The sequence below is a fragment of the Sparus aurata genome, chromosome 12 (genome assembly GCF_900880675.1).
Source record: "Sparus aurata chromosome 12, fSpaAur1.1, whole genome shotgun sequence".
NCBI lineage: Eukaryota > Metazoa > Chordata > Actinopteri > Spariformes > Sparidae > Sparus > Sparus aurata.
Window position 1 is genome coordinate 20,076,107 of NC_044198.1, and position 20,421 is coordinate 20,096,527.

The window sequence follows — 20,421 nt, forward strand, 5'->3', positions numbered from 1 at the left end:
ACACTCCAACACCCAGATTCCACGCCACGTCTGCATCACGTTACGGCCACGATCACCCCTGCTACCGAACCATGTGGCATCCAAAACAATGCTCGTGCTCCCACCAGCTGCACCACGGCCCGTTTCAGAGGTGTTCCAAGAAATGGCTCTCCATGTTGCTCCGCAGAGAATACAGGCCGAGGCTATTTTTGACAGAAGTTGACAGCAGCAGGGTCAAGCTGTGCACAGAGCAGATGGAGCCAGACAGGAAGTCAGACAGCGGAATGACGCAGGACATCCGTTCAATTCAAAATTAAACTCCCTGTGCAGACTTGAGATCTACAGCAAATATTTTTAAAAATAGGGAAATATTAACAGTCAACACACTTAATGGGGACAAACAACAAAACCATTTAACTACGTAACCTACCCACCCATTGTAGAAGCACAAAAAGTGTGGGATCAAGCAGACACTCTGAACAACACCAGATCATTCTTGAATGAATTAGTTGTTGAGACGTAAAGTAAATATGAATAGAATCCAGTCGTAATATCCATAATATTACAGGTGCAAGTACTAAGTTTTATTCTAAAGCATTCAACAAGTCAAACAAAATTACAGACAGAATGTGAAGAAATAGGAGTTTTGACATTATGTCAAAGATGTCGATATATCATTCTGCAGGGATATCAACTGATGTTAGAATGCTAACCAGCTAGCTCTGACCCACCAGCTGCACTGCTAACTGAGCTAACTGATGGCAGCTACAGTTAGCAGGAGTTCACATTAACTCTGGTCATATGCTGGCCACAATTTGCTTGGAGTATGGCCGATTCTTACATACTGCAACTTTAAGATGACGTTTTCCTCCTTGTCATCCGTGGAAAATCAGGGCTCTTCTTGTCAGCCCAAAATAAAATAACAGCCATTTAACAAGTGGGAGTTTGTTGTCAGTTTTCCTAAGCAGATAGCGCTCGTCTTCGCATTAGCTGTCAGGCTGTCTTATATGGAGAAACAACTTCGGAGTGCCTGTACATTTATTCCCCCAAGATGTACCGAGGAGAGACCGGGGTAAACAGAAATCCACCATGACAACTTGGATGCTGACGGAGGATGCGAATAGACTATTTGCTGAAAGGAAAATTACATCACGCTCGCAGACTTTTCCGTCTGTCATTCTTTGGGGAGAGAGGGAGCTAGCTATGCTACGAGCCCGGAGTTTGAGTTACGGCAATCCTCGCGCCGGCAGGTGGATGGAAAAACTCTCCTCCTCCATCGTCTCCTCCTCAGGGAGGAGTGGTCCAGCACTTTTATTGGAAAATGAAATAAATAAATCTACACTCGGAAGCTTTAGGGGGTTTCCTCCGTCCATTTCCAGGAGGTCACTGTTATTGCTCTGACTAAATGTAAGCCTTATAATGTGTGTGTGTGTGTGTGTGTGTGTGTGTGTGAGATCTCACCCAGTGTGCAGATTAACGTTCGCAAGCCATACTGGTGTGTGTGGAGAGAGGAGGAAGAAGCCAGTGAGAGATAGAGGGAGAGAGAGATGCAGGGGGAGCACACACAAAAAAAACAACACTATCAAAGGAGGGCTTCAAAGACTATCAGCTGCGTCTCCTGGGTAATTTGCGATCCTGCATTCTTTCGACTTCAAAGGGCCGCTGTGTGTTGGAATACTGCAAGTGGGAGAGTGTGAGGGGGGAGACGAGGGAGGGAGGGAGGGGGAGAATCTGATTTCTCTAATAAATGCTGACACCGGGCCTGTTTGATATTAGATTCAGGGAACAGTTTGATTTGTTATCGCCTTTGAAACTCTCCGGACGTCCTTCAGAGAGGCAGGCCGACTACCCGTCGCAACCCCCCCCCCCCCCCCCCTTCCCCCCCGAGTGCAAGGGAGGAGAGCACCGGCGTCGGTAGTGGCGACCGTCCGGCCGTAAAAGATGACCATTAAGGAGCTATCGATTAGGAGTCTCTCGGTCCGACTCTTTCTGTCTCTCCGTCCAGAGCCATCCTGCACACACCTTTGCTCCTCTGTCAACAACTCGATGCACCTTAAAAAACATTTCAAGCAGCCGGTAAGCTCGGCTTGATTGGAGTCTAATCTGCGCCGAAGCAGCGTGGCTCGATACAACATGACTCAACACTTCTGATTCGCGTCCATCATCGCGCTCATCGGTGAGCTTGTACTTAAGGTAAAACTTTAAAGAGTGAATGATCTCCACGTTTTCACAAGTGCGGTGACACGCCGGCAGGTTTTTGGGGGCCAAAAAACATCTACTTTAGAATCTGAAATATTCAGGTCTCGGGAGGTTTTTTTTCTGACCATACAGAGCTTAGCGAGCAGCAGGGGAGGGAATTTTTTTAAACCTACCACACGCAGGTGAAGAGGGGAAGAGTTAACCCTCTGGGTTTTTCAGTGCTATCTATCAGGATAGTTCACAGCTGCTGTTTTGCATACTGGCACACTTTCAGTAAGTTTTGTGGAAACTTTGGTGCAATCTTTGGTGCAATGCAAAGTCACTGTCCATCCTCTAAAACCAAGTAGAGAGAACATGGAGGGTCTCAAATCTGTTTGTTTAGCCATGTGAGTCCTCACTGATCTGAAAACAAAAAAATAAAAAACATCAGTAGTAATAAAAGCATTCAGATTCTTTAAAGCAGAAATAGACTACTTTTCAACTTTTCCTCTGTGTTAGCGTTTCCCTCTGGCACTACTGTTGGTGCCAGCATGGGCAACATGACTACTGCTAACAGCCTGGCTACTGATCTCCCTGGAAACCCTGATCTCAGCGCTATGTAGAGGCAGAGTTATGCACCTGGTTGTAGTTATAAGTCGGCAGGATTTGCTTCTTACTGATCAGGAAGAAAGAATGCTGGTCTTACGGGGGGACTTTGACACAACACCGGAGCGCTCTCCATCAACTGACTACCCGTCCGTTCACTATTGTCTTACCTCGGTGTTCTTCCTCTTCACGTTGTTTGCTTCCTCCATCAGCAGAGTTGAAAAATGGAAATATGGCCCCGTCAAACCTGGAGGTTTGGGGTGGATGAAGAGGTCCACAAATCCTGGGAATCAGACACAAGAGATTGCTCGTTTCCAATCAACGTCCAACAACGTTTTCTTTTAACCATGAGCACAAATGCACAGGCATTTTATTCCCAACCCGAATCACAAGCATTTCCTAAAGCTAACCATACAAACACATTTTTTCCTTTCTGGCATGTTTGTCTTTGTTGAAAAAAAATTCATTACTTACACCTTACATATGTTAGAAGACCTACTTTCACATATTGTTCAGATCTGTCATAAATCACCTTTGTCAGATCCTGGAAATCATGTAACATCACAAACTGACAGACTTTTATTTGTCTTATGAAACTGACCACATGTTCGGACAACATCTCACACCATTTTCATTTTGAGATTGGACCATTGCACAACACACGACTCACATAGGAAGTTCTTCAGACTGCAGCAGGACCTTTTCACAGCAGGGCGCCGACATGCGAATTGTAATCCAGTGAGAGGAGCTTGTCTGGACTTGGTTTTACTGGATAGTGGGTGCTATTCTTTAACTCTTACCTTTCTCCCCAAGAAAGTCAGAACTCAGAGAAACAAACAGATGCAGACTTACGCCACACCAAGGGTTCATGATCCACATCTTCCTACAAGATCTCACACATAAAACACGAGAGGGACAAAGTGATTTCTTGAGCGTTTTTTCGGGTTAAGCTGAAATTTGACATGTTTGGCTGATTGCATTATGTTCCTATTTACAGTACATAAATCTGTGGACACTCCTTATCTATTTAAAGGCCACCACCTCACAGCTTCTGTTACATCCGTCCTCATATTAACACCACCAATGTCAAACTGCAGGCTGTGCTCTCAGGGCTGCCTGCTCGTGTCTTTAGCGAGGGTACATATAGAGCTCGGTGAGAGGACTTTTATGTGGGCAGCTCCATCTGCTTGGGCTGAACTTCAGACAAATTATTTTAAACTAAAAGTCACGGGCAATTTAAATGAAGAAAGTCTGAAATAGTATATGTTTTTCTCTACTTTTCCTCAGCCTGTTCCTACTGTAAATGTTGCCTCTGTGTTGGTTTGTATGACTTCATTCTACTACAGTTTAGTCCAGATCCCTCATTAGAAAGAGAGTTTGATCTTGGCGCACTGTCACGCTTTGCTGCATGTCAAATAAAATATGAACTAAAAACAAAAAAAATGTGCTTGTCATTTAAATTCAGATATTGGTTTTGTCTTTGTCTGTGGCTCCTTCTGTACTTCCTCTGTTGCCAGGAGGTACGTGGACAGTTAGTCATACAAATGACAACCTGACCAAGTCCATCAGAAAACACTAATATCTAATAGCTTTGATCTAAAAATAACACGTATTCAGAGTATGTTGAAAGGTGCAGATTAAAAATATCTCTTTTAAAGACATTATTATGATCATTAGTACATAATTTTACAATGTTTGTTGGGTAAGAATTCTGATGGTCGGGTCCAACTTGTCAGCCAATAGTATAATCGTGTTGACATTACAAGGTATCCGTGTTTCATTGACATTTAGACTCTTAGTAGTTGCCAGTTTATGGGGGAAAAACATAATAATGGCTGATATCTGCATGATGTGCCCAGCATACTGTACTGCCATAATTTTAACTAGCCAGTGCTAGCGACGTTTAGGTTTGCTAGTGGCATTAGAGTTAGTGTTAGCGACATTGGCTACAAAGAGCTGGTAAGCACATGAGGGGGAAGATGAATCAAACAACAGCAGTGTTGTGACATGAATGCATCCATACCACCTTTAAATAACGTAGCCTTAAAGAGAAAAAGACGGATATGCCGGCGCTGGCTGGATGTCAGTGACCATCAACTTCAGTCTTTCTTTCCAAACTGTCTCATATCCTGTTTTTTCCTTCTGAATGTAAATCAGTGATGTGACTATATACAGTAGCATAGCTTGGTTGCTGAAGAATCTTTTAAATGAATTCATGCCATTATTTTGATCCGCTGGCTCAAACATCTTCAATAAATCTACTTCTGTGAATGTGAATTCATATTTGTGGTTGTAGCACACACATTCATACCTTTATTTCTACCTGCATGTTTTCACATCACTCAATCCCCCCTTCTCTCTCACACACACACACACAGCTGAACATCAAAGTGGATGTAAGCAGATAACACCTGCGGTGTCATCGTCTTGCCCCCCATCCACAGTTTTCACTGACCCAGGGGACGATTGTGCTGTTTGATTATTCTGCAGGGTGACTGATGTATGACACATCCGCACGGTTTCTATGCATATGGAAGCGTGCATTCCCATTGATCTATTGATGCATAGGATTGTGTAATGAATATGCAAAACTGCAGCGCACTGCTGCACATCCGAGCGATTGGCTATCGATGAGATCATCAGCGAGTCACAGGTGTTAGCTCCCTGCTGTCCAGTCAGGACACTGGAGGCTTGTAAATGAGATGTAATCAGTACATCAGTACTAACACTCCTGTACCCGTGCCAGCTGAAAAACACCCCCATCATGCCAGGCCCCCCCCCCAAAAAAAATCTCTCGCACCTCCTCGATGCCCTTGCCAGAGTCCCACCCCTCCTTTTCCGTCTCTCTCTATCTGCTCATTAGCACTGGGTTTGGAACAAAGAGCCATCTGGGCACGGCTACCTGCCAGCTCAGGTGGTGTCTTTACACAGAAAAGACAGCTTCTCTTCAACATCTGTCTGCCACGATCAAAGACATCTCTGTTTACGCCCTTAAACTCTCCCCCCCCCCCTCACTTTCTCTCCCTCCCTCCCTCCTCCTCTTCCTCGCACTCTCTTATTTACTGCCACCAAAACTTCCCATACATTAGATAGGAACCAGGCTAAATGCGGCACCCTCCTCCCCCCTCATGTCTCTCTCCGCCTCTTTGTCACTTCCCAGCTCTTCTCTTCGCCCTCGGGGTGCCATGCATTCTCCCAGACTGCTTTGTTTTCTGTTTTTCAGCTTTTTTGAAAAAAAAGATAATTGTTTCCCTGTATGTATAATGAGGGAGACATGATTTCTTTTGGAAAATTCCTTTGTGCTTTTGCATCTCGACAGTCACTTGACAAATACGTCTCTTTTTTTTTTTCAATAATTATCTTCTCTTGCTATACCCTTGGGTTTTAGGTGCAAAAAAAAAAGTTCCTCTGAGTGCTTATGGAAACTTCAGCAGCTAAAAGTAGTGCTAGTCTTTTTCTTTTTTCTTTTTTTTTATGGGTGTTTGTACGAGGTATCACAGTGTCCAGTAAGATCGATAAACATGCTGAGCTATATGTGCAGACGGTAAAAAAAGGTTCAGCCGGATTTACAGCTTGTAATCAGATGCAGATGGGTCCCCAGTCCCTCGGCGAGGGCAGCTTATATCATGGAGAGTATTGATGTATTTTTATTTATTTTTTTGTTGCCATCCACTCTCAGAGAAATGACGCCGGGCTGCTGTTGCCGTGGGTAACCCCTCTCTGTGGTTATGGGATGGTGTATTCAGCTGGCCTGGCCCTGTAGATACGAGGGATCAGGGGAAGTGTTATCCTTTAAGCCAGGTGCCGCTGTTCAACACAGCCGGTTCCTGCTGACTAGAAACACTTCCCCGCGTGCTTCTGTCTGCTTGTCTGACTGAGTGTGAAGAGGTTACTCAGGCCCGGCGTCTGAGCTGTGAGTGTGTACGACGCGAATGTGATCGTCAGGGAGCGGAGGCTTTCTGGAAGCCTCGCTGTGTTTCTGCTGTTCCTCCGAGCTAATAAAGATTGATTAGTCTTCCGTTTCGAGATCAATGGCGACGCTATTTCGGTTATGCCTGTTTGCCAGGATGCGTTCTGATCAATGGCAAAGCTATTTTTTGTGTCGAGGGCAGGGCCCGGTTTACTTCAGGCAGAGTGAGACGGAGGGAGGAGTAAAAAAAGCTCGGCTGACGGAGCGTTCAAGGCCACAGAAAGCTGCAGCTCCTCCTCTCTCACCTCCCCGACTAGTCTCTTATTCTCAAAGTGTTGATAGTGGAATTCATTTTGAGAGTTCTCGCATGCTCTGTGTCACACACATTACCAGCAGGGACAATTACATCGCTGTCAGATTACAACGGGCCACCTGCTGTCCTGCCAGTTTATAAAAACACTCCCAGGGTTAGCCTAGCTGAAGTGTTACATACTCTTCTCCTCTTTCCTTTCTCCAACCTCTCTCCTTCCCCCTTCCAGCGGCAGCTTTCTCCTGCATTGACTCGGCACTGGAAGGAGGGGGGTCGTTGTCCACCTTTCTCCGGCGTCATGTTCAGCAGGAGACGGCCAACTGGAGCGTGAAAACCAGGCTGTAGTCCGCAGGTAGCCACCGGCTGAGCTCACCTGCCGCTAAATTCACTCTGACAGGTGAGATCACAGCCTCGTGGCGGGGCGCGGCGCCCAGCGGAGAGGCGAGAAGCGTGTGGGTGTAGCGGCTCAGCATTTGTCGGATCGACGTCTTCACCCGAAACAAGATGGTTAAGGGTGGAGCATCTCGTGGGTTACCGGGCTGTTATCTTTCTGTTGGAGAGAAACGATGAAGGTCTAGAGATGGGTCACTGGAGTCTTTTTTTTTTAAAAGGAGTTCATTTAGTTTTAATAACATTTAATGACTTTCATTAAAGGTGTATCCATGAACAATACCATAAAATAAATGGGAGTAATTTGACGAGTTTGAAGGGAACACATTAAGATTATGCATTTAGGAACTCGTTTCACAGACGCAGCCCGTTTTTAACTGACGTAAATTATAAAAAACAAGACACCACACATGAGGTACAAGCTGTTTTTGAGTGTAAATATGATTTTGTTGGTTTAATTTGTACAGAAGGGGTCTTTAATCTTTCATCACCCAAGGGAAGCGGAGGCCTTCTGGTGCTAACAAGATAGGAATTAAGGGTACTGCTAAAAATAGACCGGATTTTTTAGGGTCAAAGCTAACATTTGTTTGCCAGCAGGAGCCCTACAGTGCAGTGACCAAGTTTCGGCTCATCGACGGAGCAGAAGAGTCGCATCGTGTCCCCTCCCGGTTTGATCATCCTTGCGCTCTTTCCCCCAGTGACAGCTGAGTAATTTTTTTTTTTTTTTTTTTTATCCTGTGGAGTATTTTATGTTTTTGTGGGATGGGATGAATGAAACGAAACAGGAGTTACGTTGAAAAATGGCTTCTCATCAAACTTTGCAGGGGAAGAAAAAAAAAAAAAAAACAATAGCATCCGCGTGGTTTGTTTGTCACGTCGTCGGACGCCGGAGTGTTTTTTTATTTTATTTGTTTCACTCGGGCGCAAAACGCACCACAGGGAAACTGCTCCCCTGCATGCACGTACACACCACCACACACACACACACACACACACAAACCTCCCCACTCAAACTTATCCCAGCTCACACCACCGCTGCAACTCAGCAAATGTGGCGGGCAGGGTTTAATTTTCTGGCCCCCCGCCTCAGCTCCCAGCCTCATGCATTTTTCATCACCACCATCCTGTTCCCAACCAGCCACTGCCGCTGCACAATGGTATTGATTGGCGATTAAGCCATCAAACTGTTATAAAGAGGTTAATATTTTAAAGCTGTTACGCTTTTCCACCCCCCCTGTACATTAATGCGCACCCTCTAGTACAGTTTCAAGGGTTTTTAAGAGTTTCCGCTCTTGTGCCAGGTCAGGTTATGAATGTTTGATGGAATGCAGACGGCGTTTTTTCCCCCCGTCTCCGCTCCTATACAATGCTTACTCCGGCTTTGAGGTGCTGAGTTCGATCAGCTGACTGTGCCAAAGGTTGAGAGGGAATGTGTCAGTCAGCAGGGAGACTGCAGGGTCATACTCCGCTAACCCCCCTGATGTTGGATGTGTCTAGTTGTTGACCAATTTGCTCATGGTAATTCTAATAGATCTCTAGAGGACGCCTGGCGATATTGAGGGTTCAGCGTTAATTGTGACCACCAGGCAAAGAATCTGCAGTCTCATCCTATTTCTAGCATCTGATGAGCATCTTGAGTTATTTTTAGGTGTTAATCCAGAGGAGGGGTTCTTTCCCCTCCCTTCAAAAGTGATGCATGTGAATATATTTAAGGTGCTGCAATAAAAGGGTTAGGATCATCTGCAAACATGAGAATGTGTTTGCTTTTATCTCTACCTAGCCTACCCACTCTTTCAAGACATTTACACACCTGTCGTGTTTCAAATGTGTTCATTTAAATTTGATTTTAACGGGATGTTACTAAACACTATCACAATTATTACAGGGATATTGTCATACAAATGAGCTGCCAATGTTTAGCTAACAGTATGAAATGCTATTCATTATTTTTAGCTAGCCATTTAAAACATGTATCAATTAGCCTTGCCTTGCCTTACTTGTATCTAGTTATTTTAAACATTTAGACCTTAGACATTTAGTTTTAGCTATGTCGTCATATATTACCCTACTTCTAAGCTCACTATCTTAAACTGCTATTCATACTTTTAGCTAGCTGTTTTAAAAAAATATCAATTAGCCTACTTTTAGCTAGTTATTTCAACTATTTAACACTCATTTTAGCTTACTAATTCAACTGTTTATCAAACTTTGAGCCTACTTTTTATCTACCTCTCTAAACTACCTTAGCTGTTAGCCATTCATACTTTCAGCTAGCTATTTGAATTATTTATCAATAAGCCCACTTTTAGCCAGTTTTTTACCATTTAGGCCTTTAGCTTATTTTTAGCTAACTATTTTAACTGTTTATCAAACTGTTAGCAAAACATTTGACCTGCTATCTGCATAGATTAAGCTATGTCTTCTTACATTAGCCTATTTTTAGTTAACTATCTTAACTGCTATTCTTAAGCCTACTTTATGCTAGCTATTTAAACATTTATCAACTAGCTATCTATCTTCAGCTAGTTAACTACTTCCGTGATGTATTGTTTATCTTTCTACAACTATTTCAACCATTTATCTAACTGTTAGCTATAGAATTTGAAAATATATTAAGTGCAGGGCGATAGCAAAGACTTCAGATGTGTAAAGGTTGAGTCCAAGTCGCCCCAATCTCACATTTAACCTGTGTCTAGTGATACTGGCATCAGGCAGTTAAACGCCCACCATGGGATATTGCAAAACTATCAAATGTTACTTCCCTTAGGATGCTGAACATTTTTTCTAAGGGAGATGTGGAAGACGTGACCTCAGTGTCTCCAGTGGGTTACAAGCTTAAGAAACAAAACACGCAACAATACAAAATAAATGTTGTAAAACAAAATAATGTACATTTTAAACATTACAGTAGCTACAGTTTGACAGCACACTATGAGATCTTGAATATTGGAATGTCCTTAAAGGTCCTGAATCCAGATCAGCATCGGTTCGTCACCCCCCCGCCACTCTTTTTCAACCTCTGCCATTCTCAGCAGCACAGAGGATTCAATAAAGTGACCCCGTTGTGTACAATGTCAAGTGAGGATGTAAGTACATTAGGCCATCAAGGAAATGTGCATATCGGCTAATATTTGCTTCAGTAACCAGCGGAGTTGGAAATGAGAGGCAGGCGCCGGCAGGAGGAGAGTAAAGGCACTTAGTGTGTGTGTGTGTGTGTGTGTGTGTGTGTGTGTGTGTGTGTGTGTGTGTGTGTGTGTGTGTTTGCGTGTTCTGACTTGAGCCACTTTTAGCGACAGCACCAGAGTCAAGACTGCATTTGCATGAGTCTGTGATTTTACCGCACACAATACTCTATGTCTGTAAACGGCAAGCGCGGCTGGACCGGCGCAAAAACAAAACACATCAGCTCAACACACAGCTCAGTGATGATAAAAACAATAACACACAGAGAGGTGTTGTGTTCAAGGTTGTGCACTGGACCTTTAAACACACCAACACGACGCGTTTTCAGTCGTCGCTTGAATTTTTATAGGCTAATGAGAATCCATGTAAAATGTCTAATGCTCTGAAGTAAAAGAGAGAGCGTAAGGGATTTAAAACACACGAGTGGAAACATACAGAGCCAGCAGTGCTGCATGGTCCTGTCGGGAGAGAAACAGGTGTCTCGAGGGGTGCATGCGAACAAGGACATGGACTGAGAGAGGCGAGAATGGACATGGGATGGGAAACAAGGAGTGTGGAGGGTGTTAGCCCAGCAGGATTCACACGTGAAGGTCTGGGGAGTGGAAGGGTAAGAATGTCGGGAAGGCAAGGTCAGGGTCCAAGGATGTAGGTGAACACTGAGGGAGAGAGAGCCCTCCACTATTGTGCAGACGAGCATAAACTTTCGCTTCGACCAAGGTCGTCTGCTCGGAGGCACTGATTTCACATGTTATCTGTCCCCAACTGACACAACTACTCACTGTCTGCAAGCCCAATTCCATTCAGTTGGTTATGCTGTCTCTCTGTGTGTCAGTCATTTTCTCGCTCTACTTGACAGTGCACACAAGTGAGTCATATAATAAGAGTGGTGCTCTCCATTAGTGCCAGTCAGTTTGCGCTGTTTAAGTGCTCTCCTCCAGGACAGAGCTGGATAACACGCTTGAGCAGTGTCCCAATCACCGTGATCACCTGTGACAAACCACACCGAGTCCAATCAATACGCTGCCCTCCCAAAGGGGCCGATGAATTAATGTTACTCTGCTGCCCCGCAGGCCCCTGTGTGTGTTTATTGCGGCACACATACAGCTCCAATGAAACGGTTTGAAACTGACAACATTTTATAAAAGTAAAGATCTGGTTGGTCTGTATGTAATTAGCAGCCTTGTCACTACAATCTGCCTACAAATGAAACGACTCTAGATTTTGAAATTTCAACAGTACATAAGCCAAAGTCCAATTTTGTGTGCAGGTAATACACCAATCAATCCTATTAAATTCTTTGGAAAACAGATGCGTCTAAGTAGCACGCGTAACACATTTCAGGTGATGCAATACAAAGAGCAAGAGAGTCCAAATAGGATGGAGGTTGTGGTTCACTTTCACACAGGAGACCAGTGTTCATGCCCTGTGTGAAACCAAAAGTCAATGTTAACTTGATTTAATGGGGATCTATTGTACTTTTTTTCTCTTTCCTTCAGTGTGTTGTGTACATTCTTGTGCATGTATAAACATCTCAAAAGTGAAAAAGCCAACAGGAGCTGTCTCCTGTCTCCCAAAGACAGTATTACTCCTGTAGTGCCTCCGGAAGTCCCGCCTTACATTCTGTGACTTCTTGACATCATTAGGTCACGTTGTCACACAGAGCGTCTCAGACAAAGTGCCGCTACAATGGCCAGTATAAGAAAACAGACGCATTTTTTAGCATTAAAGCATCTACACCTGTTCTAGTGGTGACAGAAAAAATACAATTATGAGTCTGAAAATGAGCAAATGTCTTTTTTAATCAACCCAATCAATAAAATAAATGTCGGGCAACTTGCCTTTCTGTTAAACCTTGATATGTTGAAATTTTTCGTTAGGGGGCAATTTTAAATGTTATTTTGTGACATTGCTGTGCTTGTAACCTGGTTAGGTTCAGGCACAAGAACCTTGTGGTTATGGTTAGCAAAATATGATGTTTAGGCTTAGAATGCCTATTTTAATCACCAAAAACACAGCCTGAGATGTCCCAACTTCTTGTTGTTTTGTTGCCTAAATCCAACGAAACTACACCATTAAGAGTTTATTCTGTCACGTTGACGATTAGGGACACCTGAATATGGATCTGCTCTCACCTTCAAGCGAAATAGTGCTTTGGCGTATGCCCTGCACGCATTTTTCAATTGTAGATTTGTTTTATTCGTACGCAGATTGGATGAAACCAGGTCGGATCGAGGGGGGTGAAAAAGATGAATGAAATCATCTCTCGTTGCCTGAAAAGACGAACAGAGAGGGAGAAAGAAAAAACAGCAAAAATTAAAGGATGAATGGGAAATGAGGACGGGTGTAAAAAAAAAACAAAAAGAAAGCAGGTTCAAGAAATTAGACTGGTGGAGAAAGTAACAGAGGCACAAATGAAGGCAGTGTGTGGGAGATCCGGTACAGGCGGGGAGGGGGGGGGAGCTCAGTCGGTGACTCCTAAGGGAGAGCGTTCGCAGCTATATTAATATAACACAGAGGGGGTAGTTAGAAAAGCTTTGTTTGTCTTGGGCTAAATTAACACCCCCTTACCATCATAATAGTCATGTCATTACAGGAGGAGGGCGAAGAGAGTGAGAGTGTTTATGTCAATTGTTTTTCCTTCTTCTTAATGAGCTGGGTTTGCTCCCTTCAAATGAATTAGCAGATCGGACCGAAGAGTTGTTAGCGAGTTTCTTTTTCGCTCCGTCAGTCCTTTGGTGTGCGGTAACTTTGAGATTGCTACAGAAACGTAATGTACACAGTGTACCAGATGTCCAGCTGTTCGGTGTCTTCATTAATCCATTGTGGGCTGTGTGTTTTTTTTCCTTTCACTTGTCCGCGGCATTTTGTTGCCGGTCTTTGTTCCCCTCCGTCTCCCCTCTTCCTCCGCCTCCCTCTCGGCTGGCGTTAAAAACCTCCCGCTGCGGTTGCCTCCAAACACAATCCACCCACCGCCACTACCCCCATGCCTGCAAGAGTTTGTCCCTCATTATCGGTCCTTATTGCACCCCGACCAACCTTCCCACCCAGCATGGTGTCGTAGCTTTCAGTACAGTATTGTCTCATTATCTCCGCAGACACCAGAGAGGCCGGGCATTTGGAGACATCAGACACTCCCCCTCGGTTAGAGGGCCGGGGGGGCTACTGGCAGAGCTGACAGGTGATTAAGACAGGCCAAAGGTTTCATCTGGCCGAATCAATGCGGCTAAACCAGACGCTAAATGCTCGCTTTTATTGCCGGGTTTTGTCACGAGCGGTCAAGATTAACGCACAAAGGAAACAACGCTTCCAACCAGCACTTCGAAAGAAAAAAAACACAAACGGAAGAAGCTAAATTTGTTTCCTTTTCTGTTCTTTTCTTTGTCTGTGTTTGCTCGAGTCAAGATAAATAAGGTTTCACAGAGCAAAAGTCATTTTTCACCAAAGACACAAAGGACACAAACAAGGACGATAAAATAAGAGATCCAATATTATGTAAATGAGGTATAATGAGAGTGTGAAAAGAGCAAATAAATGCTATTGTTATCTTTTTTTCTTCTTCATCTTCTTTGGTCTTTTTACTTCAAGTGTTTCTTATTTGAAATTTCAGATCCTCTTTGTTAATTTGTGGCAAGCTTGTACAGGTTTCTTTAATTTCATTGTTTTGCTGCCTCCTTTACAAGCCCTGAGCGGTTTTTTCATCCCACATGTGCATTTTCTTTGTGTTATTGAACATGTTTCAAACACTTCATCAATTAGCCTACTTTTAGCTAGGTCATTTGATTTGATGTTAATTTGATTCATTTGAAATGTTACCCATTACTTTAGCTGTGTCTTTATTACTTTTAGCTAAGTATCTGAATTGCTAATCGTACTTTTAGCTAAATATTTCAACCATTTAACCAAGTTTTAGCTAAAAACCTGAAATTGCATCCCGTACTTGTAGCTAATTCTTTATCCAGTACTTTTAGCTAACAATCTTAATCTTAATCTTAATCTTAATCTTGTTTTTAATATCTAGGCTATTTTGACTTAACCATTTCAACCATTTGGCGTATTAATTACTTTTAGCTAACTATTTCAGCTGTTTATCAAACTTTCCGTTTAAAATTTGTAATGTTATCCATTATCTAGCTATTTCAAACAATCATCTATTAGCCTGCTATTATTAACTATTGCAACAATTTACTGCTCATCTTCAGCTGACTGTTTCAACAATTTATCCAGCTTTTATCAAACATTTTTGAATGTCATTGCTTACTTTTAGCTAGTTCTTTATCCATTTTAATTTTAACTATCTATCTTAACTGTTTTTGGGGGTTTTTTTTGCTATAGCTAGCCTACTTTTACCGAACTATTTCGGCCAATTATCCAGCATTCTTATAGCTAGGCTAATTTTGTTTATATAGGATACACTTACAGTGTTGGGGTGTTATAGTTGACTACACGAATATGTATTTTATTAAATCATAATTTCTACTTTTTTTTACGAGCTAGGCTACTTTACAGTCTTTCCATGTTGCTTGTCAACTGAGCACCACCCGGGGATGAAGTACCTGGAAAACCCTGTTTGCAGGCATACATTTTTCAACAAGTGACCTGATGATATACAGTTTATTAGTAGTTACTTTTGATGTATCGAGGTCATGAGTCCCCAATTCTCAAAGTCACGTCAAAACAAATTAAGTCCCAGTGTGTGAAAATTCACAGTCAGACTCAAAGCACACAAACAAGAACTAAGCAAAACATCCAGTAACATGTAAATGAGGTTTAATAACAGGAAGCAAATTAAAGCTGTTGTTATGCTTTGTTTCTATTTTTGCCTTCTGCCTTGGTCTTTTGGTTTCTAGTATTTCTTGTTTAAAAAACGTATTCTCGCTCTCTTACTTTACTTACTGTAATTCTGTGGCGAGCATATACCGCTTTCTTTAATTTCAGTGTTGCGGGCCCTCAGGGTTTTTTCATCCCACATGTGCACATTCTTAATGTTATTGTATTATGTGAACAAATACTGATCTAAAGATAGAAGAAGTAAAAATAGATGTTCTTATTTGGATTTGCTTCATGTGAAGAGTAGTCTCAGTGTTTACAAAAATGACAGTGTCTGGTTGATTTTGCGAGCGCTTTGCTGTCTCTGTCTTTTCTTCAGTCAGGCCCGTGTTGTCAACAGAAGCCCCCGGTTTTTATAACAGACCAAATTTAGATGCAAATTCATCAATTTGGCTTTTGCTTGTACCGAATGACGCCCATGACACTGAATTAATTCATCAGGTTCATATCATATTAACAGATGGTGCCGAGGTGACACCGGGAGGCAACTTGACGGTGAGGTGTGCTGGACAAAAAAAATCTGATTATGTAATTGGATCTTAGCTTTAACCTGTGGTTATTAGGCATGCAAAGTGAAAGGACACAGCTTATGTTAACTTGTTTAAATTCTGTCTTTTCTCTCCCCCGTGCCACCTGCAAACACTTCCAAAGATGCTGTAAGACTAAATTATCCGAGGCGATTTGTGTAGGAGCGAGCTTGTCACAAATAAATCATCACTCCGTCTACTTAATGTATGGGTTTTAAATGCGCTTGGCTCTCCGTCTCCTCTCCTTGAGTCATCTCTCCAAATTCCTTCTGTCTTCCCAGAGATCCAAAAAGCAACACGTAACGCCCGTGTAGCTGTCGGGCCTGTTTTCGTGGTTGCGGGATGGGGGTGGTGTGGCGGAGGAGCGGGGCTGGCGAGGACACAGCGCTGAGAAGGAGGAGGAAGGAGAGGGGGGGGTTGTCTGTCCTAGGAGACAGATGGCGTGGGGGGCTGGTCCATGATGGGCTGGTGCTGGACGGGCTCCATGTGCTGTAGTGGGTAACTGGGGCCCAGGGTGGAACGTAGGCGGCACTCTGATCCTAAGCGCCACAGTAGTCCTCAGGCACAGGAGTCCACTTCCCCCGCCCATCTGTTCCTTCCATCGCAGCTATGGCAAACGTTCCTGTACACACATGCGCGCGCACAAAAATATACACGGGCGGTTCGCATACACACACATACGTCAGAGACTGCCCCCTGCGAATCTGCAGCTCCGGGTTCAGCTGCAGTGCACCGGCAGCTCTTCCCCCAAAAATTCCTCCTCCTCCCCATCCCACAAAATTAGCCTCCAAGGTTCGACTCGATCACACCAGCTCCCGCTCCTGTTTTGTGTCATTCTCTTTCCGAAGCTCTCCTGCCTGCCTGTTTGTGTAATCCTACATAATATTAGACCCCTCCCACACATGCTTGTCGATGGTCGCGACCTCTGCTATGAACCAGTCTTGGCACCAGGTGTGTAATTGCTCGGTTGTCACCTGTGTGGAGGGTATACGTGCAGGTAGATCCACAGACTGAGAGACAGAAGCCTGAAGGGGGGGAAAAAAGAAAAAAAGAAAACTGGCGAGGTTGTAAACAGCGCGAAAAAAACATGTTGCCATAAGGTCTGTAATGTATGCCGGAGGATGATGTGTTTCTGTGACTGATACATGTCTCTGGAGAGTTTTTCTTTTTTTTTCACAAATCATAAATGTTTTCATAATCAGCCTGGTAATAAACCTGTGAACACACATGCAGCACTCAGGGCGATAATGACAGGATTGGGAAGGTGGCATCGGAGTCACGTTCAAAAGGCTGTTGGTGAGTCAAGGTCAGATGGAGGCAGAGTACAAGATGTTTTTTCTTCTGTTTTTGCACCTCGGAGTGCTTATGATCGCATGCCTTAAACATCTTTATCTGAGGGGAAAACGCTCAATGATGTTGTAGTGAAGTGGTGAGTCATTTGTTTATTGTCCACCTTGTGTGGACAGCAGGGACATATCCCCTCAACAGGTTGTCACACTGTTACTGATTCAACAAATACCCGCTTTTCACCAGCGTAGAAGTGGTTTCATTCACACTTAATAGTAAACTTGTTCAGAGCATTTTAACTAGAAATTATTCTGAACCTGAAAAGTTGGTTCACGTGGAACTGTGAATAGCAGGTTTTCCCAAAGTAGGAACCAAAGTGGGTGTGTTGTACTGGACTGCCCCACGGGAAGAGCGCAGCCCAATCGGCAGAATAAATGTTGGCTAAGTTTGTTTCTGCAATCCTCCAGATAACTTAAAACTGAATCTCAAAACGCTTATGATCTGGTTAGATTTACGCAGAAAAAACGCCTGGTTAGGTTTAGGAAACATCATGGTTTTGGCTTAAAATACCTGTTTTGGTCGCCGCAATCATGAATGGAACTGGTCCGACTTGCCCTGAAAAATTGCCACTTTTGGTCAGAATAAAAAAGCTCTGGAAATGTCCCCAGGTGCCCCCAGGACGTCCTCCCCACCTCCTTATTTGGAAGGTGGCTAATAAGCATATAATGTGAACATGTGTATAAATGTCAACCCTGGACGTTTACGTGGTTTGCAAAACTGCTAACATTATGTCCTAGCGACTGGGCTGCAATTGGACACAGTGGCCAAATTGTGTTACACAGCGATGCCCACAGGCCCAAAAACACTTCTTCCAACAAGCTTACATTGTGAAGCTTGTTGTGTTTTTGAGCATCACAACCGCTGCGAAATGACTCGTTTCACCATCAGAGTTTGGAGTCGATGTCTTTGAGCTGTGGAAGGAAGGCGTGCAGTTCATACAGGAGGCCAGCCACACCTGAACTCCACCTATCACCAGCTTCCACCTCTAATTACGTGGAGATCTACTCCACCTCTCCCCCCCCCATGTCTCTTTTCTCTCCTTTAGGACAAGAGAAAGCCGAGACTTTAAAGTGAGACGGTTAAGTTTTGCAGCAGCCGTTGGAGATTTTTTTCTTTGTTCTCAAGGTTACTTTGATATCATGCATTACAGACATCATCTTGACTGGGACCACAAACAGAAAATAGACAAACATGCTTCCGTTTGAGCTATCGTGTGTTTCCATCCTGCTTTTACTTTTGCGATAAAAACCTTTCAAATCCATTCCAATCGGCAGACAGAAATGCAAATGTATGTTTATTTATATTTGTTTCCATGCGATACAGTTATGAGAATATCAGAAGCTGAGCGCATCAAGACAGCAGCAATTAACTTTTCATTTATGGAAGTAAGATTCAGGTGCGTCTTCTTTAGAAAGTTAGACATGTCATGAGTCTTGAAAAACACTAATTTACTCAACAAAAAAAAAAATCATAATTATGCAATGCAAATCTGTGTATGTAAGAACAATCTCTGACTAGCTTCACACATTCATCATGGCAATTACAAAGGAGATACTCTCCACAATGAAGTCATTTTTCCTTGTATTTTTTACACGCCAACAACATACATGACATTCCACTGAGCGCCGGGCTTGACATGCTTTTAGAGCGAGGCTCTCAGCCAGCAGTCTGAATGCCAGTTAGGGAAACATTAGACCTTAAATATTAATGCAGTAATATGGCATTGTTGGAATGCTTACTGAGCTGTGGGCTCCGGGCCTGCTGGGTTATTTGTCACACTCCAGAAAGCTCACAGCAGCCAGAAAAGAAACCTCCATGAAAGGGGCGAGAGCTCACACAGCACAGAGCGCAGCCTCTTAAGCCGATAAGGGGCGAAAAAAGGCGCCACCTTTTTACAACGAGAACACTGGAATCATGTCGCTTTATTGTTGCTGTTGTTATACCTTTCAGCGTCATTTGTATCGCCCGGGGTGAGCCTCTAATGTTCCGTTTCTCCTGCTCCTGGACTCCCGGCATGCTCGCTCGTACTTCATGGCTGTCTTTTGTAAAGTACTAAATTCCACGAAAAAAATCAAAAATCAAAAATCAAATGTGGCCAATTCAGAATCCAGTAGAGATTTGCACAATCGAATACAACAGGTGCAAAATGCATTGAGCTCAATAGTCGAGGCAGCCCTCCCTCTCTCGTTCTCGCTCTGTGTGAATCTTCCAGCAACAGATGGCAGATGGAGAAATCAGCAACACGTTTATTTTCTCTGTTCTTTATTTCAACAAAACTGTGTCATAATTGGACGGCTACCCGAACACACATATTTTGGTATATATTGAATCTGTTCCAGCGGAGATATTTTCATCTTACATCATCCGCTGAACTGAGTGCGCGTGCCTTTGGGAATAAGTCGCTCTTTCACCAACAAGTTTTTTAAGATTTTATTTTTGTGTGAATAGAAAAAAATATGCAAACCGATGCATAATCACACACACACACACACACAAACACAGCCTCAGCGCTCGGTGCTCTACTTCTCTTGTAATGTATTAAGCTAACCTTGGAGACACCCTATGGTGCTCGAGCTATGAGCTGGCAGCGACGCCTTAAACTCTGCAGGAAATGAGAAGATGAGAAGACTGAGGGAAAAAAAATACATGCGAGCAGTTTAACTTCAGAGGAAGATGAGCTCATTTTTTGGCGCGCGTGTGTGTGTGTGCATGAATGTGTGCAGGCAGGTGTTCGTCTGTGTGTGTGTGTGTGTGTGTGTGTGTCTCTGCGTGAGTGAGGAGGTTATGTAGGAGTTCGACATCCGCCTGATTGGATATGTGAAGAAATGCAAATATAAAACGGGGCGATGAGGATCAGGAGATGCGAAGGAGTGGCTGTGGGTTGCGTGGAAAAGGTCGGGGACACTGTGGGGGGGTTGCAGGGGTGGGTAAGGGGGCGCATGCGGTGAGAGGGGGTCAATGATGTGAATTCCATCGATCGCAGGCTTCCTGACAAGTGTTCAGTGATTTCCTGTCCCCGGCAGAAATATTGTGCTTGTTAATCCATTTGAGTCAGAGCAGCAACCAGGCTCAGTGAAAGAGGCACAGTCTGTGTTTGCCTGAGTGTGTGTGTGTGTGTGTGTGCGTATGCGCTGCTTGGAAATGTTGGAGTTGGGATGGAGGGG

General features: G+C 43.7%; 1 long non-coding RNA gene across 1 annotated transcript; it reads right to left on the minus strand.

Moving 5' to 3' along the window:
- Positions 1-1,881: 1,881 nt before the first annotated feature.
- LOC115592417 (uncharacterized) lies at positions 1,882-19,486 on the minus strand. The gene is made up of 3 exons (XR_003986142.1): positions 19,201-19,486; positions 2,934-3,046; positions 1,882-2,580 (listed from the first exon to the last, which is right to left on the minus strand). It is a non-coding gene; the product is annotated as an uncharacterized LOC115592417 (long non-coding RNA).
- Positions 19,487-20,421: the final 935 nt, after the last annotated feature.